We start from the raw sequence: 21,454 nt of genomic DNA, 5'->3' as shown, positions 1-21,454 counted from the left end.
AGTGGTTAAACAGCTAGAAACACTGCCAAATTTTATGTGAGGATTTCAGTAGGCTTATTTAAAATAAGAATAATATAGGCTCAAAGTCTGTAATGCAGCATATGTCTAAAAGAAATAGTAGTAGTGTCAACGCTGGCGGTTAGGCTAAAAATACGGGCACAATTAGTGTTATCCAGCAGAGTACTAATCAATTGGTTTTGTTTCCAAAGTACACAACTACTTTCCTGGATAGAAATTAAAAAGAAGCCTAGGTTTTATTAATGGACCTGGGGGCACTTGAAAGCTTGTCCTCTGAAGATGTTTTTTCTATGAAAAAAGGATATTTTTCAAAACTGGGCTGTTCTTGGAAGCTGTCATTTCATTTTTGCTTGTGATAGTCTGTGTGTCTTGCTCTTTGCTTGCTAGTCCCCAAATTATTGTTACAGCTTTTGTCTTACATGCTGACTTTCTTTCATTGCCTATTTTTGATGTCTGCAGAAGAGAGCTGGGAATAACATTTCAGAATGTAGATGAGCCTCCCCCATGTGGTATATAGAGGTAGCACTGCTTCTTTACTAAAAATATTGTTTATTTCTCTATTTTCACTTTCAGGGAGCACCTTAGCTCTTGTCTTTATAGCATTGCATCTTTTGGGAAGCTTTTGTTCAGACAGTTTTATGCCATGACCCCTTAGTATCTTTTTGTTGGTTACTTCTGGGATATAGTCCACAGTCCTGTAAATATGCCATACACTTTCTCCTGGGCAGCTGACCTCACAGTTTAATATATTAGAAGTTGATAATCTGCGCTTGCTTTACCAAGGGTTTCACATCCAGCATATCTCTGTTCATATTTTGTGGAAATACAACATTTACACCAGTAATTTGCTTTTACCTAGGGATCGTGCAAAAGATTTTGTAATAAAATAAAACTCTTTTGACTCTACCTGATAATGAAATGTAGTCAGTAAGCTCAAATCTGAATACTTGTGAGGCACAGGCATTGACAGATTTGCTTGATCTTTTTTATGTTGCAAGACAGAGGATAATTTAGTACAAATGATAGAGACATGGGAGTTTATAAAAATCAAATTTCCAATTATATGATTTTATATATGGACCTATAGTTCTATAATTTCCTTTCATGAACCTCCCCTAAAACATGATTTTTCTTAATTTTACTTCTACAATGGGATATATTGGTAAAATTTGTAATTACAGAAAGTGTTTTCTTGTGGAATATTAACTTGGGGGATGGTGTCACTGAGCCATTCTTAAAGTCTTTGAATGTGGCTTGATCAAACACTGTAATTGAATGCTTACTTAAAAGCTTCACAATTCTGAGAAGACTGAGGGAGAAAAGTAGTGTAAGTCTGCCTGCAAGACTAAAAATTGCTTTTCTCAGAAAAAAAAAAAGCTGAAGCCTAGGTAATTCTTGTTTTGAAAAGCATTTGCAGCAGTTTAAAGATTGCATTTCTACTAATTTTAAATAATCATAAGAAAATAAATCACAAAATAGACTTCAACACATTCTTGAATATTTTATTTTATGATTGAAGTATTTGGCTATGACGTGTTACACAAAACTGATACGAGGTAACAATTGGTTTTAAAGTGACATTGAACTGATAGCTTAGGCATTATTTATTTATTTTGTTGTTTTATTTAGTTTATTTATTGTTTTACGCCAATTAAAAAGTCATGTAAACCAAGACACAAAAGTGGAATTTGGACCACCATTACCACTTCTACAATGTAAAGTACTTGAAAACTGATTGTACCCGTCTTGCTGAGCTGAGATTGTACCCGCCTCGTAACACCAGAGAAATCTGTATGGTTTTGCGATAGCTTTTTCTTGAAAGCAGGAGCATGGAAGTACAGCTGATGGCTGAACGTACTCAACCTTGTGTGTCCCCCTGCTGCATTCTGACTTGGAAAAAATAAGTTTCCCCACCTTTGGAAATAAAGCCAGCTTCTTTTGCATTAATTTGTCTTCATTATGTAGTACCAATATTGATCTTGCTGCCTGTGCTATATTAATTCAGGATGAGATGACTTGTGCTTGGAAGTGCGCATTTCTAAAATGGTTACACATAGAGGTAGATGTGGCTAACTTTGATGAAGATGTCCTCATGTAGTCAGATAAATTCCACTATAGGAGTTGATGAGTTGTATCCTCTGCTGCATATGAGAGAATATCAGTTAATTTCTCTCCTCGCTTAGTTTTGCCCGCAGCTACTGGAGGAGAGATTGTTTCTGACTAAGTAGGGTAAGCATTAGTAACTAGAGAGGCCTCGTAATTGTTGGTACTAGAAGTTATGATTAATCTAATACCTGGATAAAACTAGTTGTCCATTGACTCTGAAGAAGCCAAAGGGCAATTCTTACCTGTCTTACTCCATTCTTAAGCAACTGTCTGAACTGAGTCTGGAGATACTAATTTCTCTCCACGAATTAGAAAAAAATTCCTTGGGTAGTACTTAACGTTAGATGGAATTAGATGACAATATTCCTTTGTACTTTTAACAAGTCTTGAATACCCTCTGCATTTTGCAAGAATAGCCCTGATGCCTTTCATTCGGAGGTGGTTTCTCGTTGTCTCCTATTTCTTCAGTCGTGGCACTTCAGACCTTGCTCATAATCATTCTGCAGAATGGGGACAAACAGGACACTTGGGGTTTTTGTGTGTGTTTTCACATACTAGTTTCTGATCTGAATCTTTCTGTGATAGTTAGGCACAACAATTGTGTGCCAGAGGCAATACGCTGGTGAAGTAGTTGGTGTAAATGCTATAGTATGTCTCTCCTGGTCTTAACTGAGATACATGGGGTATTGCTTTGTGTTGCCTCTGAATCACCGAGGAAAATCTGGGTGATTGAATCTCCCCTGGAAAGATTTTTGGTGTCTCAGTTAAACAGAGCCAGACATGGAGCTGTTTCTCTTGTATCTAAGTACCTTGTCCTTGGGTCTCTGGCATTTATTATGTGAATTCATAGAACATGATGTGGCCCAGATTTATTCCACCTAATTTTAGGCATGTGTCTGCTATACCTAATTTAATAGCACAGTCACTTTGGCTATGATTCATTTATCTTAACAAAGGTGCAAAGTGTAATTTGACACGCTCTTGGGTCTTTGACCTATCCAGATGGGTGTGATACAGGAGCTGCGCAACAACCTCACTCATCTGAATCAGCTGGAGCACCTCAAATGTCATTGTGTTCTGCTTTTAGACAACTGAATCGTGTTCCTCCTGTGTTATGCTGAAGAGTGGGCTCTGCTCCAGACTCTAGGTATTTAAATGAAGCTGTCTAAACATATGAGGTGTGTTTAGAGTGGCCAAATCGGGTGGACTTCAAGACGCAAGGGAGTGTACCGATCCATTCCTCCAGAGCTGAAGTTGTTGGAGTCTCAGACCCAGGAGACTCCTCCTCTCCGGTCCACTAGCTGTGAGGCTGCTGCACTTCCCTGTTCCCAGGTCCAGCCAGTTGTACGGGTGAGCCTTGCTGGTAGATCTCACACCACACTCGTACATGCACACCCCAGGGACCTGCCCAGACCTATGGTCCCTCAGGTGTCAGACCACAGACCCCCACTCTCTGGTAGCTGACCCCTAGACCTGTTGTCCCTGCAGTATCCAGCCCCCAAACCTCCAGTCCTATCCACTGGCCAGTCTGACTTGATGTTTGCTGGCATCTCACCTGCATACTCATAAGTTCGCTGTTCTAGACCAAAAGTCCCTCCAGTGTCAAGCCTGTAGACCTGTAGTTGCTTGATAGCAGGTTCCCAGACCTCAAGTCCTGCTCACTGGCTAGCGCCGTTTGAAGTTTGCTGGAATCTCTCATACACATGGCACAGATGACACCCTTGGCACAGAGAAATAGAAGTTCAATATGAAGTAGAAAGAGACTGATCAGGTGCAGGGCTGGCTCAGACCAGTGGGCTGACCAGCAGCTAGTTTCCACATGGCCAGTACCTCTCATCCCCCTTCTCTTCATTTCCCATGCATATTCCTTACTCATTCATTGTGATTCCCTCCTTTCTTTGTCACCTCCTGAATAAGCAACCTGTCCCTAATTCCTTTTGCCCATTGTTCCCAGTTTTGCTACATCTGTACCCAGATTTGGTATTTCTGGTGCTGTTACCTAAGTCCGCTGACCTTGCAAGACTCTGCCCCCAAAGGTCCCTGATGCTCCCCTTTAGCTGCCTGTGATGTTCAGCTGTTTCTCATGGAAACCCCCTCAACTCCCTGTGAGACCCGGCCGTCCCTTACGGTGCTGCTGGTCGCTTTTGGCAGCTTCATAGCCTGTTCCTTGTTACATTGAACAACATCTTGTGTCCGGTCCTGTAGTTCCTCATGTTGCGTCCAGTTACCTTCACCTCTTCATTGACTGTAATCAGAGCTTAGATGCAAAACTTACTGGACGTTGTAGACGCTCAGAGGAAAGGTCTGTGGTATAGCAATGAATGCCTGAAACAATCCTATGAGAGAAGGCTGATTTCTTTTTCTCCTTAGAGATATATGTCTAAGTGTGTTAAATTTTTTTTTTAATAAACATTGTTTTATCGGTAATGAAATTAATCTCTTCAACAATACATGTATTAACATTGCACATGACTTTAATATATAACCTGTTAATTTGATGGAAGTTCTCTAAGAGTTTTGGAAGGAAAATTTGTAGTTCTTTTCTAATTAATTCTGGATGTAGCTTCAGGCTAAAGCTTTTAAATTATTAGCATGTTGGCATACAGCTCTCAAGGTTTTTCATGCATCATACAGCAGTATGTATTCGTTATTTTGTCTTCTGTTTAGAATTGCTTTTTACATACAAAGAAACTCAGCATGCGCTTTATATTGATGCTATCATGTCATTGAAAAGTTATCGGCACACAAGAAAATAAGTCATGCAAGATCGCTAGCACTTGCGTATTTTTAGCACGTGAATGGACTTTAAGTAGCATTAACTGCTTGCCACTTCTTTTAAAGTCACTTGAAAGCCATGTAAAGATTTGTGTCAGAAATGAAAGTAAGTTGTTAGGGCTAGGGGCTGTCATTTGTTTTATCCTTCTGGAGTGGCTCATATAATGTAATTCCAATTTCATTGGGCTCAAAGTACCACCACAGTATAGCCTTAGTAAAAGAATAGGATTGAGTATTAAGTCTTAAGAATTTGCATCTGACTGGTAGCTTTTTTTTTAAATTTTAGAGTTATTCGGCACTTGATGTTTTTGTGATTTTTGGCTTCAGGCAATTTTTTTCTTCATAACATGTCTTAAGTCTGTTATGGGTGCAGGGAAGGATTTTGTGACCTGTAGTGTGTGGGTGATAGCAACTTAGTCATCCGTTGTGTTGTTGCCTGCAAATACAGAGGACTGGGCTCAGCATCCTAACACCTTAAGGTCCTTTCTTCCTAGAAGTCCACCACGTCCCTCAGGCAGCTCTGTGAAACACTAGCAAACTTTCTCAGTGTTCTTTGTTCCTCCTTCCCAACCCACAGGAAAGGCAGAGAAGAGAGCAATTTGTAGGCCAGCATGAAATAGGATAAAATGGAGGGAATCATTGCTTCAGCCTGTTCCTCCATGGTGTCACCAGTTTTCTTTTTTGTCATTTCTGCTTCATGTGTTGCAGTCCTATAGCCAACGTTAAGAGTGCCTCATGGTTGTTTCTTAATGTCTTTTGAAACACTGGCTGTGAAATACTTCAGTGTCATCACAAATGAATCTTTATTTATAAATAAAAAATAAATTTCAGTTTGTAAGTAGGCACATATGTTCTTGTTGTGTTGGTCTTAGTCCAAAAAAGATTTTGTTATTTTTGGCCTATGTGGCTGCTGATAAATCTGAGATAATTACTTGGAAGCAACAAATGGTTTTTAAGGAGCAGCTTGCAGAAACATCTCAAACTTTGTTGTCCAAGCCCATTTCTGCTCACTGTGGCCATGACTGGTTTTGGTCATGGAAATGCTTAGAAGATACTGTAGAGTGCCTTTTACCCTGAAAAGCAAGACTTCGGCAAAAGGATGTTGCAGCAGCAGCTGTATTGATGGTGGTGCTTCTGCAACTTCTGTGCTTTGACGGTTGTTTTTAGTGCCGTTCTTATGCTTTCCCTGCTGTACTGTACTCTTCGTTGATAGCGTTACCCTCCTCTCTTCTCTGTCAGCTTATACCTACGTTACTTGTTTGCGAGGAGCAAGGATTGCCTCTTTGTTAAATGCTTGTACAGTTCTTGCTGCAGTACAGGTACCTCTGGGAGGTACTCACAAGGCGAAGTTTACTTAGGGGGTCTCTCTCACGATGTCTGAAATCACCCCAGAGGAGCTTAAATTTAGGAATGTTCTCTGACTCAGTGCCAGGAAAAATCAGTCTTTCTCTAGGGAGTCTGAAGAGACTACCCTCTCTAGGGTAAAAATTGTCATTGCAGAAGCCCTGATCCCCATAACAGTAATGGTATCTATATGAAACATCTATATGTCATTTTACCCATTTTTTGAGAAATAACTATCTGGTTAGTGCTTCTTCATGTGACTCTGGGTCAGTGTTGAATCTTAATTCTACACGAGGATATGTATTTTGAATACTTTGTTGTTCAGAACTCTGTTCTTTATTATACTTGGCAGTCACTTAAACCTCTATCAGAACTCTTCTTAATCCTAAACTTTCATGATTTTTTCCCCAGTTTGGCATTTTAGAAATATGAAAAACCTATTCTACAGTATCTTTTATTTTTGAAGGGTTTGGTATCTTTGCTCTGCTTTGGGTAATAGTGTTAACACTTTCTCATAATAAGCACATAACTGTGACACCTGCTATATTTATCCAAAAGCCATGGGAGTCCTGGAGGGTAGTTCTGCTTTTGACCTCAATTTGAGCTTAACTTTTAGCTTTTCCAGTCTGATTCAATATAGGCAGCTGGTATACTTGTGCAAAGAAAAAGGAACGTGGCATCTTGGAACAAGGTGTCAGAGTCAGAAACTGTAGATGGACAAGCGCCCTTGCAAAACTTTCCTGCCAGAGGTTTAACCTGTGAATAAAGATGGCAGGTAGATACATGTAGGGGAAGCTGTAATGTTTCTTGGAGGTAGGGGAAATTCAGAACTAACCAGTAAGGTTAGAAAAAAATGCAGTTTAGGATTAATGTTTGAATTATTTAGTCTTATCACATTATGATAAATGATCAAGAAAGTTATATCACAACAGACGCATATATTTGGATTCCACCTGGTATGTAATTATTATCCTATACTGTTAAGAGAAGGATGGGAAATTGTCCTTCTGAGTCTGTTACTTACAGAAGGGGTTCCTTACCTGTTATGCTTACCTCTGTTGCAGATGGTAATGTACAAAAGAAAAAAGAATCGTGTATGCTACCAGAAATTTTAAATTTAGGAAATGTAATTAGCTGTATTTTTCCTGCAGCCACCTCTTCACCTGGAAAAAAAATTACAGCTTTGACTGGAATCACTGTTAGCATATCTGTTCAGCAGTATAGTACATGTACACTTAGGAGAACCGTCGTACATGCTGTGTGCCATATGGAAATGAAGTTCTCTCATTAACTGGAGCAAAACCCTAGCTACCTTATCTGAAGTAGTGTACTAACCACTAGATAATGATTGTCTTTTGGTTTGCCTTTAGTCCAGTGAATAGACTAAAGGAATAGTACACCTTCAGCAGAAGAGCATGATAGCACCTTGTGAGTAGCTGAGCTCTCATCTGCAAGGGGAGTTGAACTAATACCTGTTCTTTATGTCAAGCAGAGAAGGGGTAAGTAGTCTTGCTCTTCATCCTAGAGGAGTCCCCTAAGCATGGACTTAGAGTGCAAGGGTGAAGGCACTGCTTTATCTTCCTCTGTTTTGTGAATGGCAGCTGAGTCCTTCTTGAAATCTATATTAAAAAAATCTGTTTATTCCATAAAATAATCCTTTCAACATGCTTTTAATTTTTTTTTGTTTATACTGTGGTTGAATGTTTGCCCTAACTGTTACATATTTGGGAAGAGTTTTAGTTGATGTGTTGGGGTTTTTGTTTTGGTTTGGTTTTTTTCCCCTGGAATGGCACTTTTACTACCATCTCCTCCAGTCTTTTATTCAACTCCTGAGACCAAAGCTGCAGAAAGGGAGGCTGTCCAGCAGAGTTCTGTGGGACTGCTGTGATTGCGATGACTCAGCTTCTGTACTGAATGCACAGGAAGATAAATACGATGGCACTGATGATCCTAGACCTACCAGTACAAAGACACAAAGGCTCAAGAGGTCATAAAGAGGCTGTTGTTCTCTAAGGGATGAAAATAACATTTCCAAGAGTGGATGCACTGCTGTCATTGGGGTTTTAAAACTGGTTTTGGCTGATTAAACTGGAGATGTCTAATGTACGGTTGCAAGAGATTAGGGAGATTTATTTCTGCGCAAAAAAGCCCTATTAGGTTAACTGGTTTTGAAAACAGGCAGCCTCCTCAGACTGAAGTTAAGAAAATACACAAGACCTGTACTTTTTTGCTATGTAGAAAGCAGCTTGCTGACAAGATAAAAGCTTCTCATGTTCTTAGTAGCCTTGAAGGGTACGCCTGTATACAGAGCATATACAGGCACACAGAAGACCTCAGCCCTCCTTGCTGTGTTATCAAAACATAAGTAGACCCTACGAGTTGATCCTGTCAATGCATACAACCTGTCTACACCACGCAGAGGCATCCCAAACAGCCTATCTCCAATACGTCCACACACTGCAGTGCAGTGCCAGATGGGTAATATCCATTGGTATAGCCGTCACTTGGATCCAACTTGAATGAATGTCATGATACTCCTCATATTTCAACTTCCAGGTCACATCTTCTCTAGCTACCATATATGTTTCTGTGTTAAACATGCTATAAGTGCTTTCAAGATGAAGGTTCATACTACTTTAAGCCGTCTTAAACTTCAGGCTTGAAATCAGGGACTAGTTGAAAAACAGAGATGTCTCCAGAGGATGAGATCTGTCTTCCTCCAGTGACAGGGAGGGAGAGAGAGGAGCATAGTTGGTTTAGTAGGACTGGAGGTCAAATTTGAACTTTGAAAATTAGTTGAGGACAGAGGAGGTGCTTCATTTTGCAAAACATTCTTCCTCCAACTCTCCCCTCTTGTGTGGCTAAAATTCAGATTGGCTCCTATACCATAGCTTTTGTAAGAACTTTTAGTCATCCAACAAAATGTATTTCCAGCCTTTACTTAAGCTGTGGTAAACTGGAATTAATTCTGTTGAAAGGAGGTCTTCTACCACTGTCAAATTAACCTGAGACAAGAATCAAGTGAAGTGTCTTCAGTCTCATGGTAGGAAGGGAGGTAACTAAACAAATAGTATTAAAAAAATGGTGTTATGATAATCTTTTGTAATTACATCCCATGTACTAGATAGAAGTAGTAGAAAAGTTACAGTAGTAGAAACATAGTAGGAAAAAAAACCATGTTGGTCCAAAACCTATTGAAATTACTTAAAGTCTCTAACTGACTTTCTTGTGGTTTGTGTATTGTCCTTATGTTAGTTCCTTAAGGTATTTTGCCTGCTAGTTGTATGCTTTCTGGGATGAATGTCAAATAACTTTGAGAGGAGTCTTCTGCTTTATATTTGAGGTTAAAAATATGATAAGCTGAGATTCAGTATTTATTGGTTCCCACATAACTAAAAATACAGTAAGTTCATGCTCTTGATTTGGCTGGCAGTGATCAGTACAAACTAAAACTCTGGAGCTTGATTCCCCATAGTCAGAGATTTTGCTTGAGGAAGACTTTGAAAAGCTTGCTGTGACACCACAGGGTTCTTCTGACACACATTACAGAGCTACACGTGGTATTCTTGCTGTTGTACAAGTGTCAGGAAGGTCAGGTCTGTGATGGAGATCTGAATGTAGCATAGTTTTGTTCATCAAGAATGCAAAAGATGTGAATCCATGATCTGCTTTGGTAGAAGTCCCTGGTGTGTGTGTGTGTACATATATATGGTTGTTCTGGAAAATTTCCCTTTTATTGATATAACTTCGTTAGTTCATGGCAATGCTTGTAGAGTGTTGATACAAAGAACAAGTTTCCTGAGTGATGTAAGAGTCATTACAGGTCCTACTGTACTGGCAAAATACCCCTGCATCAACAGGCTTACTTGGTATTTATTCAAAGAATTGAGTGGATGTGTGAAGTAGACTGGCTTGGGGAATCAGGTATCTTTAAACTGCAAGAGAGATCCCCAGGAAAAGCATTATTATCGTCAGTAGTAGTTCAAGCAGTAATCTGACAGAGAACTGTCCAAAAATGAATTTACCTTTAGCAGCTTTTACTGCAACTGAAAAAAAATTCACTGCACCTGCGTGACTTGTACAAGGGTGGATGAAGCCCCTCTGTGAATAGGGAACATGAAACGCTTCTCCTTCCCCTTGGATGCTGAGGCAAACTCCACGTGTAAGGGTAGCCCCAAAAGACAGAGCTGCATGGCTGGGGAAGAGGAAGACCTGTAACAAGAGTCACGTACTGAGTATGTGTACCAGATGGATTTGTAGCTTGAAAGCCTGCTCCTGAATAATAGATAACCATGTCCAAAGAAGTGGCAGGCCAGATTTCTCTTAAGTCAACTTTACCACCAGATACTTTTTAGGATGATGAAGTGCTTACTTAAGTGCATAGATGGATGATCATGGGCCCATATTACAAGCAACCCCCCCACCCCAACATGCATTATTAAGCTTATGTATGATACTAGGTTTCTCTCTTCATTGATCCAGAATCTTGGCTAGCAAGGGTGGTGAGTTAAAGGGTTCAGCAAGGTCCAGGGGGCATGCCCAGGAAGGTTTGTAGAGCTACAGCTCCCCAGATCCTTTCTGTACGGTGGTTTGCAGAGTCTCTCAAAATAGGAACTCTGGTAACTAATCTCCATCTCAAAGTGGAACAACCCATCCTTGTGATTTGATACTGGGACAGCAAGTGCTTCTTCTGGGGCACAAGGAATTTCTGCCTCCTCTGGTGGTTAAGGCAGTTTAATTAGCATTTTTGTTGAATATCTTGATTAGATTATGGGCCTGGCTTTAGACTTCAAACTTTGTTTCTTTACAGCAGACCTGAAAATTAGTGACATAATGACACATTTTATACAGCAATATGAAATATTAACTGTGTATATTCTGGCCAGCACTCTATAGCTGTATATAACCTTTGCACAGGGACAACTGTAAAATACAAACTCTACAAAAATCTGATTTCAGGTGGGGTTGCCAAGACTTCACCTCCTTCCCCCTCCACGATCATATGTTGTTGCTCCCATTACAGTAAAGGCACCTCTCAGAGATGACAGTATGGCAGTTTTGAGTCAGAGAAAACAGATTTAGGTCCTCCTCCTATTTTTGGTAATGCTCTGCTCCACAGAACTGTGGTGTTAATAATCTAGCACAGTAGCTATCAAACTGCTGGTCACCAGCGCTTCACTGTGCGAGAGCTGCATCCTGGGCAAGCATCGCTGATGAGGATGCTGCAAGTACTCAATTGTGGAGGCTGCGGAGGTGACTCCTGCAGCTACATACTCCTTGCTGCTGTTTATCTGCAGACATTCCCTTGACTCCTTCAGACCTAGAAAGAATATGTCATACTGGTCTGCGGAGCAAATGTCCCCTGGACTGAAAAGGTATGGGTTTTATGGCAGACAAAGGTTGCCAGGGCTCTGCAAGTAGCAGGCAGTGAAGAAATGTCCTGAGACCCAGTCATGCTATTTCTCAGACCTGGGAGACACTTCAGACCTGAGAGCCAGCATTTAAAGAAAAAAACAAAAAGACATTTTTTCAGTTCAAAATTTAGTTCGTTTTGCTATTTATGGAGTATCGAGACAAACAGAGCCTTTAAACCAGCGCTGAGTGATTGCAAAATATACTTTCCACACTAGTCTCTGGGATTTTGCTGTATCACACTGTAACTGAAATATAGATAAAGCAGTTACCAAAGGTAATGAATTCAAGAAGGAAAATAAGGTTGGGATGAGTTTCACAATGCTTAGGCAATGAGCATGAGATTTCTGATTTTGCTTATGGTGACGTTGCAGAATATGAATGCCTCTTTCACAACAGTAACATTAGAGTGCATGTAATCAATGACAGACCTGTGATTTATAAAGGAAAATGTAAACTATGTCACAAATCGTGCCAACCAAAATGTTTTCCCTTTGGATTAGCAGCAATGTTAAGCAGTAGTGAATAAAATGTGATTCATGCTGATCACGATGCTCAAACAGCGTTAAAGTGGTATGTGTGTCATAACTTTGCTTAAATCTAATGCTTTGCTATGCAGTAGACTGCAATAGCAATGTCTGTGTGAAGACACCTGTTTCATGTTAGAGGAGTGAAGCCACCACTCATAAATTAGTATGGTGTGAAGCTTTCTGCAAGGTTATTTGAACTATTTGAGACCAGATTAGTTATACCCTCCAGTTTGGGTGCAGCTAGCTGCTAGTGAAGCTGTGCTGATTGTGACAGCGACGTTAGTTTCTTGCCACAGTCCTACCTCTCTCTAGGTAGATGCATCAACCTCCTCAGAGCTTTTTTAGGGCTCTTGGATGCTCTGCTTTACTGTACGGAATAAACAAACCTGCAAGTCTCTTGTGGATCCACTACATTTGGAATAAGATGATCTTAGGTTGTTGTGGTTGAATCTTCCTCTCATCCCTTTACACGGGAATGTGACCCGCTTTCTCTGTGGCAGGGATATACGTCCTGTTCTAACTTCAGTTGTGCCTACAGGAATTGCTGCCTCTTCAGATCTACAAGCTGAGACAATTAGACGGTGGTTTCCTTGCCCATCTCAGTTAGTACATGCTGGGTGAGTTTAACCAGAGACCTGATAATTTACAGCCAGAACAGGCTGAGGCAGGAGGTCTATCCAGCTGGCACGGCAAGAGTTGGAGGAAGAGAGGCCATCTTGTCTAGACTGTGGTTTTTTCATGAAAGGTTGGACCAGATGATCCTTGAGGTCCCTTCCAACCTGGTATTCTATGAAGATGTTTCTGTGGTCTTACGTGCATTGTCTGCACATCATGGTGACAGATCTTACTTTACCCATTGAGTGATGTTGTAAGGTGGTTACCATTTTGTTCCCTTTTTTTGATTGTTAAAATACAATGTGAGTGCTGTTGTTTTGCTCTGTGCTGTATATGTAAGCAAACAATCAGTGTCAGACTTTGAGTTCATCTCACCCGCCTTCAGACACATGGTAGAGGCTGTTTTCTGACAAGCATTTCTTTTGGAGATAACGTTGCCTTCGGCAGCCCCACATTCCTGCTGCTGCCTTCTGCTTTTCCATCTCTTCCTTAAATGCCCTGGTACAACTGGGCTCCATCTTCCTGGTAAAGGGGATTGAGGAACTCTTCCTTGTTTAAAAAAAATAAATTAACAAAGAGATATTTTTAATACAGATCAGATAATTGATCTGATTTAGCATGAAGTCTTGCAAGGACAGTTGCACTTGCTGGTGCAGTGTATCAATACAGCTGAGAGGGTGGCATGGGGAGGCCTGGGGTAAAGCATTAGCCTGTACAAAGGTAGCAAAGGTTCCCCTTTCAACTGGAACTGCTGCCAAGAAAGAAGTTCAACAGCTTTAATTGGATATCTACGGCTGTTTCAGTAGGATGGACGCAAGCACTGCAATGCTCTAGCACTGCAAGAGAGTTGTCTTTTTCAATTGCTTAGAAAAAGGGAAAATCGAATGCAGTCTCTGAAATCTGTTTTTAAGCTCTGTTTATTATTCCCTGTAATGAGTGCTGTCAGAGTGAATTTCGTTTGAATATATGCAGAGATCTGTATCGGAGTCAGTCACACTGGGCTGCCCTTGTAGGCAGCGCAGACAAACAGGCACAGCTCGTATCCTTTTAAAGTGGAGGCGAGGTGAATCATGCCCTGTCCTTTCTCTTTGGAGTATATTGCATCCCGTGGTGACTAGGTCAGCCATCAATGTCTATGCATAAGGACATCTTTATTGCGTCCGTGTGACACAGGATCCTGTGTCCAGAAGCACCATAAATAGATACTAGAAGAAAGTGAGAATATGGGGGAAATAGAATACATGCCTGTCCCGGCACCCTCGCAGATGTATTTCCAGTTCAGAGGCTGACTGAACCAGACGTGAACTGATTTAGATGTGATTTATTAACCTTTGGATTCCTCTTTTGTGAATTTCTGTAGTCTCCCCATGTAAATTTTTGCATTCACAGTGCCCTTTGGTAAGAATTCCTTGTTTTGGAAGGCTCCTAATTCCTTATTTGAAGGCTCCTAAAATTAACTGGGGTAAACCTTCTCCATAATGAATGAAATGCTGATAGTTTGGCAGAAGAATCTGGGGCTATATATTTTGTTTCAGGTTACCTTATGTAGTAATACACAAGAACGAGTCTTCTGCTCAGAAAGGTATATCTTATTTCAAACTAGCTGAAACGTGAGGGCTTGTATGCTCATGGGTTCTGGTTAAGAATACACCAAATGGAATGAAAATGCATCAGACTGGCAGTTTACATAAAATGGCACTTGCTGCGTATGGGAGCTGGGGAGGCAACAGATACTTGGGTGCTAGGTCATGCCTAGGGCTTAATACTTCAGCGTAATATTTGTTCAGTTTCTCAAAAAAGGGATGCTGGGAAGCCAAGTTTGGCTATTACCTCTGCTCGGAAAATTTGCTTTCAAACCTCTGCATGCAGGGAGAGTTGTGCACACAGGAAGAAAATGAATGCTGAGACAATTACATTTTTCACAAAGCCTCTGTGCTTGTCTGATTATATAGCTGTTCAATAAAAAGTTTGCCTTAAAAACAACAAAAGGCAAGTTAAAAAAAACCAAACCAAACAACAAAAAACCCAACCCTCCAAAGCACATAGCTAAGGCACAGTATCCTTTCATGTAGGAGTTTTGTAGGAGGTAGCTCATACCTCTGTTTCATTTCTTTTCTAGTCTTTTGAATACTTTGATGTCATAAAATCATTTTAATGACAAAGTTGAGTCAGAGAATGGTGGTTAGAGCCTTTCTGCCCTTCAGCACACTGCGGTTGGAAAGCAATGTGGTCATTTTTCTGGTATGGAATGTGTCCAAAGACCATTTTCAGGTCAGCCTTTCACTGAACTACATTGAAATAGAGTAGTCGTGCATCTGTCTTGAAACATATATACATCTTCCTTGCTCACACTGATAGGTAATCATTGGCACAACTGGAATGTGTCAAAGTGCGTCATTCCTGAATCTTACTTAGGTTTACATTTTTGTCACCAATTGCAGTATGCCAAACACCACTGCTGATTGCATTGCTTTGCTGTGCTAGCTGAAAGTCCTAGAAACTACTCCGATTTAGACAGGCTTTCTGATTGTACCTTTAAAAGAGGTCTATGCTGTTTTTGCTGGGGCAGCTCTTGAGGTACGTGAGCTGTTGCAGTTCTATATATTTAAGCAGTTGTATACCAATACATACCAATTGAACTGCTTTCTCATTCTACACTAGTATTAGATCCTTTTATATAATTTTTCCAAAAGGACTTTGTTTATGTGAATGAATTGGGAAACAAACTTTTTCAGGTACTCCCAGTTCTCACATACTCTTAAAACTAACATTATTTTTCAGTTTTCCTAGGCTTAAAGTGGGCAATCTTTATTAATTTTCTCAGCTCCTCCTAATCTATCACTCTATCCAAACTATAATGGCTGTTATTTTCATTAGACATTTGAAGCTGAGCTTGATTCCTTTTTATTATTTTAAATAGCACAAGTATTAATCTCTTTTTTACTGTACGTGGCAATCCTGTATATTGACTATTAAAACACTGTGAAAACTTGGAATTTTGTAGAGAAATTACATTCTTGCAAAAGACAACCAAAGGAAGACATTTCATTGCTGTGTGGTTTCTCGCTAGGTGACCTATGTTAAGAGCTTCAGAAGCCATAGGATTTAGTGCAGAAAACCAAAACCAAAGAAAAATGTTGGCATATATTTGATTAGTTGTTGTAGTCTAATTATGGAGGTTCAAGGCTAAGGATGTACACTAAATTGTATTTTGGAGACCCCTATTTACTGACTCTTGAAAGGAGTCCCCTTGTGTAGTCTACACTTAGGGGGTTTCTCTCTGTTATCATTGCAGCTGGGGAAGAGGGGGTGCTTTGCCTCTCTTGACCAAGAAATCAAGGGACCGAAACAGCAAACAAGCCCCAAGAGCATTTTGTGAGCTGGATATGGCATTGCAGTGAAATGGTTTCAGGCAGTAACAGATTCAATGTGACTGAAAATGTGCATTAGACATATGAAGTGTAGCTCTGTGCTGATGGCAAAGTTTCTACCATTAGCTGGGCGGCTGAGGGAGCTACAGCTGTGGTTAGGAAACTGTATGTGCTGGAACAAGCTGTTGAGATGACCATGGCTGATGGTTGTGGGAGACTGGAACGAGGAGTGTGCTGCTTGAAAAGTCGAGACATTTGCTGTACAATAGCATTCAGCAAGATGGGAATATGTACATGCCCCAGACTGACTGCCAGTTTTACAGGTACAACTCAATACTCTTACAGTTACTAGAGCTGAAAACATTGCTGTCTTGGGCCCTGAGCTCATAATCTTGTAACTAATAAAAAAGCAAATTTTTCAAAGGAGTAAGTTTTTAGGACTTGTAATTGCAAAGGAAAGCTTTGAAGCACTGGGTTCAGATAAACCCTGAAAGATGTTACAGTCCTCTTCTGAGCACAGAAGCTGAACACCTCACCCGGTGAAGCAGACTTAAGGATTGTGTGTCCTTCTAAGGTCCGTGTGTTTGGGAGCTACTGAGGTACTTGAAAGACAGTACTTGGGCTTTGCTTTCAAAACTTAGCTGCCTGAAGATCTGTTCCTACGCTGTGGCACCACAGTGTCGGTTGCAGTTGAGTATTGAGCACCTCTCTTCTGTCTCAGACTGCTTCAAGTTCTTACAGGAGCTCTGGGTTTTCCAGGGACCCGAGTAAATATCTTCAGGCCGGTGAGTAGCAGGAGCCCACATTTCCCGCTTCTTGAGCAAGTGTCCCAACAACGGCACTGTTGAGCGAGTAGTGGGACTACCTTCATCTCCTCTTCCTCTGTCTTTTCAAACACATTAGCCACTTGTCTGTTCCCAGACGTACATCTAACTGCAGGAGGAGTTTTCAGACGCTGAATCACTGTTTTACAGGGACGGAAAGCGAAGGTTAAATACCTGTCTTTGGGAGGGAGATATCAGATAGGCCTCACTGAGGTGATACCTCTTAGCTGGTTCAGATATTCTTATCTACGTTACGGAGAGGGTTTTGAATTCCCTTCTAGCACTCGAACTTCTCCAGTGATTACCAAAATACTCCTGTTTCCTATGCAGGACTGTGCACTTCACTCCTGAGAGATGCTTTGCTTTTAAGCGTGGCTGCTGCGCAACCGTGCATGCGCAGAACGCACCAGGGAAGGGGTTTGGGTTTCCTGCTCTGAGGAGAGCGTGTGGTGCTCCATGTTCAAAACGTGCAGCTACTGGATTGACAGTACTGTAAATATTCCTCCAGTTGCTGGCTCAGAAGAGCGTTTTTGTTCAGGCTGTGTAATTAGTACTCATTCAAATATCTGCATATGTGCAATTTAATTTATTTTTAGCTTGAGCTTAAAAAGTATTTTTGACTCTAGCCTGAAGGTCTATGTAAAACTTAAGCTAATGGAGTGAATAAACAAGCTAGATAGCACCTCAGATATAAATTAGTATGGTTAGTCAGTAGTACAACACAGTTATTTATGACTTTATTTTCTGTCTTTATAGCAAAGAAATATTTTTTATTTGTGTCGCTTAGGGTGAAAGTAAGTTACTGTTCTGTCAAACTGAGTTCACTGAGTTTCATAATGGAGTTATGAAAATTGAAGGTGTTTAAAATGTGCATGTACTTCTTTTGGTCTCTTCCAAACCCTGATATCCTTAGTTAATATAATGTCCTAGGTATATCTGATTCATCAAGTACAGGACCTGTACTTGAACTGTCTGTGTTTACATCAGTGTAACCCCACAAAGTTAAAACAACATAATGAGAATTTATGCTGTTTATACCTCGTGCCCCAGCTTATGAACATTCCCATTGATTTGAATAGCAAATTTTGTTCTCGCTTTCAAAAACATGCTTCTATGTATGTTTAGAAATCATGTACCTTATGCAGCTTAAATGAAAAGTTGCTTTTAGTAAAGGAATTGCTTTAGATATGGTACAGCATGCTCTGGTTTTTCCAGGGTGCTCCGTTTCTTTTGAGCCATGCAATTCTGTAGATGTTTACTTGTTCGGGTTTTCATATGAAATTTTCCATCAGTTCTTATCAAATGCTAATTATTCACAGGAATCAGTATGGTGAATATTTGTGTTATGTAGTTGCTCATATTTTTCTATGTAAGTTACTATTCTTGTCTATTTTAGCATTTTGATGTCTCCAGGGAAGTTATGAAAGCAAGGTCTTAATTAGTTTTTAAAACCTGCAGTTGTGTTAGTAAATATTTTACTTACGAACAGGCTCACTTGTTGCTGATTTTATTTTTTATAGGAATGGTTTTGTTTGATTATGTAGTCATTTTGACAAGTCCTTTTTTAAAATACTAGAGTATACATTGTGTAACACAGTATGTTATCAGTAGTCTAGTTACTAAGAATTGGTCAAAACCAAGGAAATCATACCCAAAAAGTTGGGCACTTCCAGTCTAACTGTAGGCTTTGACTGGGACAATTTGTGCTAATTGTGTTAGAGAATATTAGTTCCTTTGTTGTTGTGAAAGACTTAGGGTTTCATGCTTCAAGAAGTCAAATTATTAATGCATTTAACCCTTTGCCATCAGTAAATCAAATGGATTTTTTGGCTTCTTTTCTCTTGATGGTTGTTTAGATCTCCCTGCTTTCCTTTCCATGGCTAGTACTTTTTCTTCCTTCAGTGCATCTTCAGTATAAGGTACTCAGAGCAGGATTATTCATGTTTCTATTCAACTGCAATGGTTAGAAACTTGCTTTGTTTTTTAAAGGTACTTGAGTTTCTTATTTCATTTGTGGGCAACCAGAGTTGGGCCTTTAAGAGAAAACTACAAATATTGTAAAATTCAGAGCTTAATAGCTGGACCTTTACATACAAAGTAAAGGTCTTAACAACATTGTCTCATTCTCTGGGAACAGCCTACTGGGAACGGATAACAAAGAGCAAATCCATGCATACCATAGTGGTGTTTTACCATGCTAACCAGGGCAGTCTCAGAATCAGTTTGGAGCAAAGTAACTATCCCAAATTTGTGCAATGGATAGTCATTTTAGGATTTTACACATTTTACATTAATTTATGTATTTGCCTAGATGTCTGTAGAACTTGCTTCCTACATACCTTTTTATGGTTTTGGCATTAGCGCAAGACTTCAGTAAGTCTAATTTTGCTGTCTTTGTTAATACTGCAGAAGTACACAATATGTATTTTGATACTTCCATTTGAAACCTAATGAAAACATTTTTCTATATTTGATCCTAAACAATGGAGTTAATTGTATGCCTAAACAGTGTCAATCCTGTGCTGATGCTTAAATACTGTGAAGTCTTATTTTAGGCATGGTGGCAAAAGTTCTAGACATGGCGATATTTTAGGTCGGTACATCTAGAGATTTCGTATGTAGAGAGATTAGTGTAGATAGAGTTTATAGGCTTCTTCATCCATCTTTCCTTGAGAACACATGCTATTTGAAAGAGGAGTTTGGGATCTGGTTTGCCATAAATACTAATTACATTCTTCATGGGGGTTCTTGCTTTCATAGTCGTGATAACTGTTGCTTTGTGCTTCGTGGGCCAGCTCACAGCAGTTATTGTAGAGAGTAATGAATGATGTTTTTGTGCTGTACGGTTGACCACATCTGGGGGTGAGAACACAGTGGCAGCTAATTGGCCTGGCAAATGATCAAGCTGCTACAAAAGAGGATCTTGTGTTAGGCAGAAAAATAAAATCACAAGGAACTGTCATCCCTTGCTCCTTACTGATGGTTTGTAGTGGAAGTGTCAAACATTAGCCGTGGATATGATATTGAGATCTACTCTATGGCGTGCATTTCTGTCAGTGAATGCCTGAAATCAATTTGCAGTTATTAACTCCTTGTGAGTTAATCTCATCCCCCGCGATCTGTGTTAATTACTAGCTTGTAGAGTTGTGTCCATCTGCATTTGCTCTCCTTTTTGTCCTGGAACACTTGTGTACTTGACTTTTGAACTGGTCACATCAGTGAATGTTAAGGACAAATAGCCCTGCCTGAAAGTCTGTGTCGTGTTGCTTTGCATCAAGCAATTTCCTAGAAGTTGATGCTGCTCCTAGTTAAGATCTCAGACCTTTAGCTTTCTTTAAGCTTGAAGGAACTAGAATCATGAAAAATGAGGGAATTGCAATAATTCTGTGATGGGGGGACAGCAAAGATCACAATTTGCATTTTTATGTCTTGCTACTCTGTAGTTTAGCTCCCTCCCACAGAGACTGAGCCTCGCAGGTGCTGCCCTTCCCCGGCAGACTGCTTTGTGCCCATGCTGGAACCAGGTGCTTGCCTTTGCTCCAACCTTAGTAGCACAAGCGTGAGGAGTAGTAAAGTCTGGTTATTTCTTACAAACCCAGGAGTACCTTTGAGTGGGACAAAGCAAAAGGAATAGGGGGGAAATAGCATCTTTTGGACTGATGACGAACCGATTGCTCCAAAAGTTTGCAAGGATGAGATTGACAGCCTGCCAACGAGACAAACCTTCCTGCTGTTCCCACGGCCGCTTCATGTTGGTGTTAACAAGAAGGAAGAATAAAGTTCTTATGTCCTGCTAAATCATTTTGTTGACAGCGAGGTTTTAAAATAGAGAAGGCTTCAATATTATTTCAATATCTGTATTTAAAACAAGTGGATCAACAGGTCCAAATAACACGGCAGATGTGTGTTATTAACTAGCCATGTGATGGAAAATAGCTTTTGAGGGCTTTTGGTTCCTTCTAGTTTTGAAAACTGGTCTGTGGCATCTGACATAGCAAAGTACACCTGCTAAACATCGAGGTTATGCTATTGATTTCTAGACTAGGTATAGGTATGTTCCTAGCTCCCTCCCTTGTATCACTGCACATAACATCTGTCAGGACAAAATAGATACTGTCACAAATAGTTTATCACCTGTACAATCTTTGCTTGTATCTGCATGGGTTCTCTGAAATTTACATTTTTAAAATTTTTCCTTTTACTTAAAACAACTTTACCTCTACTATTTATTTATTTTCTGAAGAGTGTGTGGATATTGTTTATTTTACCTTTCGAATGCATGTTAAAAAGTAGGCAAACCAAAGGACAGTTTTATTCATATTTTACTGGATGAGCTAAGAAAATGTAAATTAAATAAGCATTTAGCTTCTTTGCCTACTGTGAGCTATCTGTGGTGTTAATAAGCAGACCAGATGCCTTGCAAGCTTGTTGTAAGCAATATGTAGAAAAAGAGGTGCCC

At 40.0% G+C, this 21,454-nt stretch overlaps 1 protein-coding gene across 2 annotated transcripts in view; it reads left to right on the top strand.

Moving 5' to 3' along the window:
* Positions 1-21,454, top strand: part of SLAIN1 (SLAIN family member 1) — a 53,320-nt gene that overhangs the window by 8,664 nt on the left and 23,202 nt on the right. The gene's annotated exons all lie outside the window — the stretch shown is intronic.

This window comes from Nipponia nippon, unplaced genomic scaffold (assembly GCF_047370975.1).
Source record: "Nipponia nippon isolate SJK-2023a ecotype South Korea unplaced genomic scaffold, ASM4737097v1 scaffold_2, whole genome shotgun sequence".
Classification (NCBI taxonomy): Eukaryota; Metazoa; Chordata; class Aves; order Pelecaniformes; family Threskiornithidae; genus Nipponia; species Nipponia nippon.
Note: the sequence above shows the minus strand (reverse complement) of the source record. Positions and strands in the feature narration are given on the sequence as shown.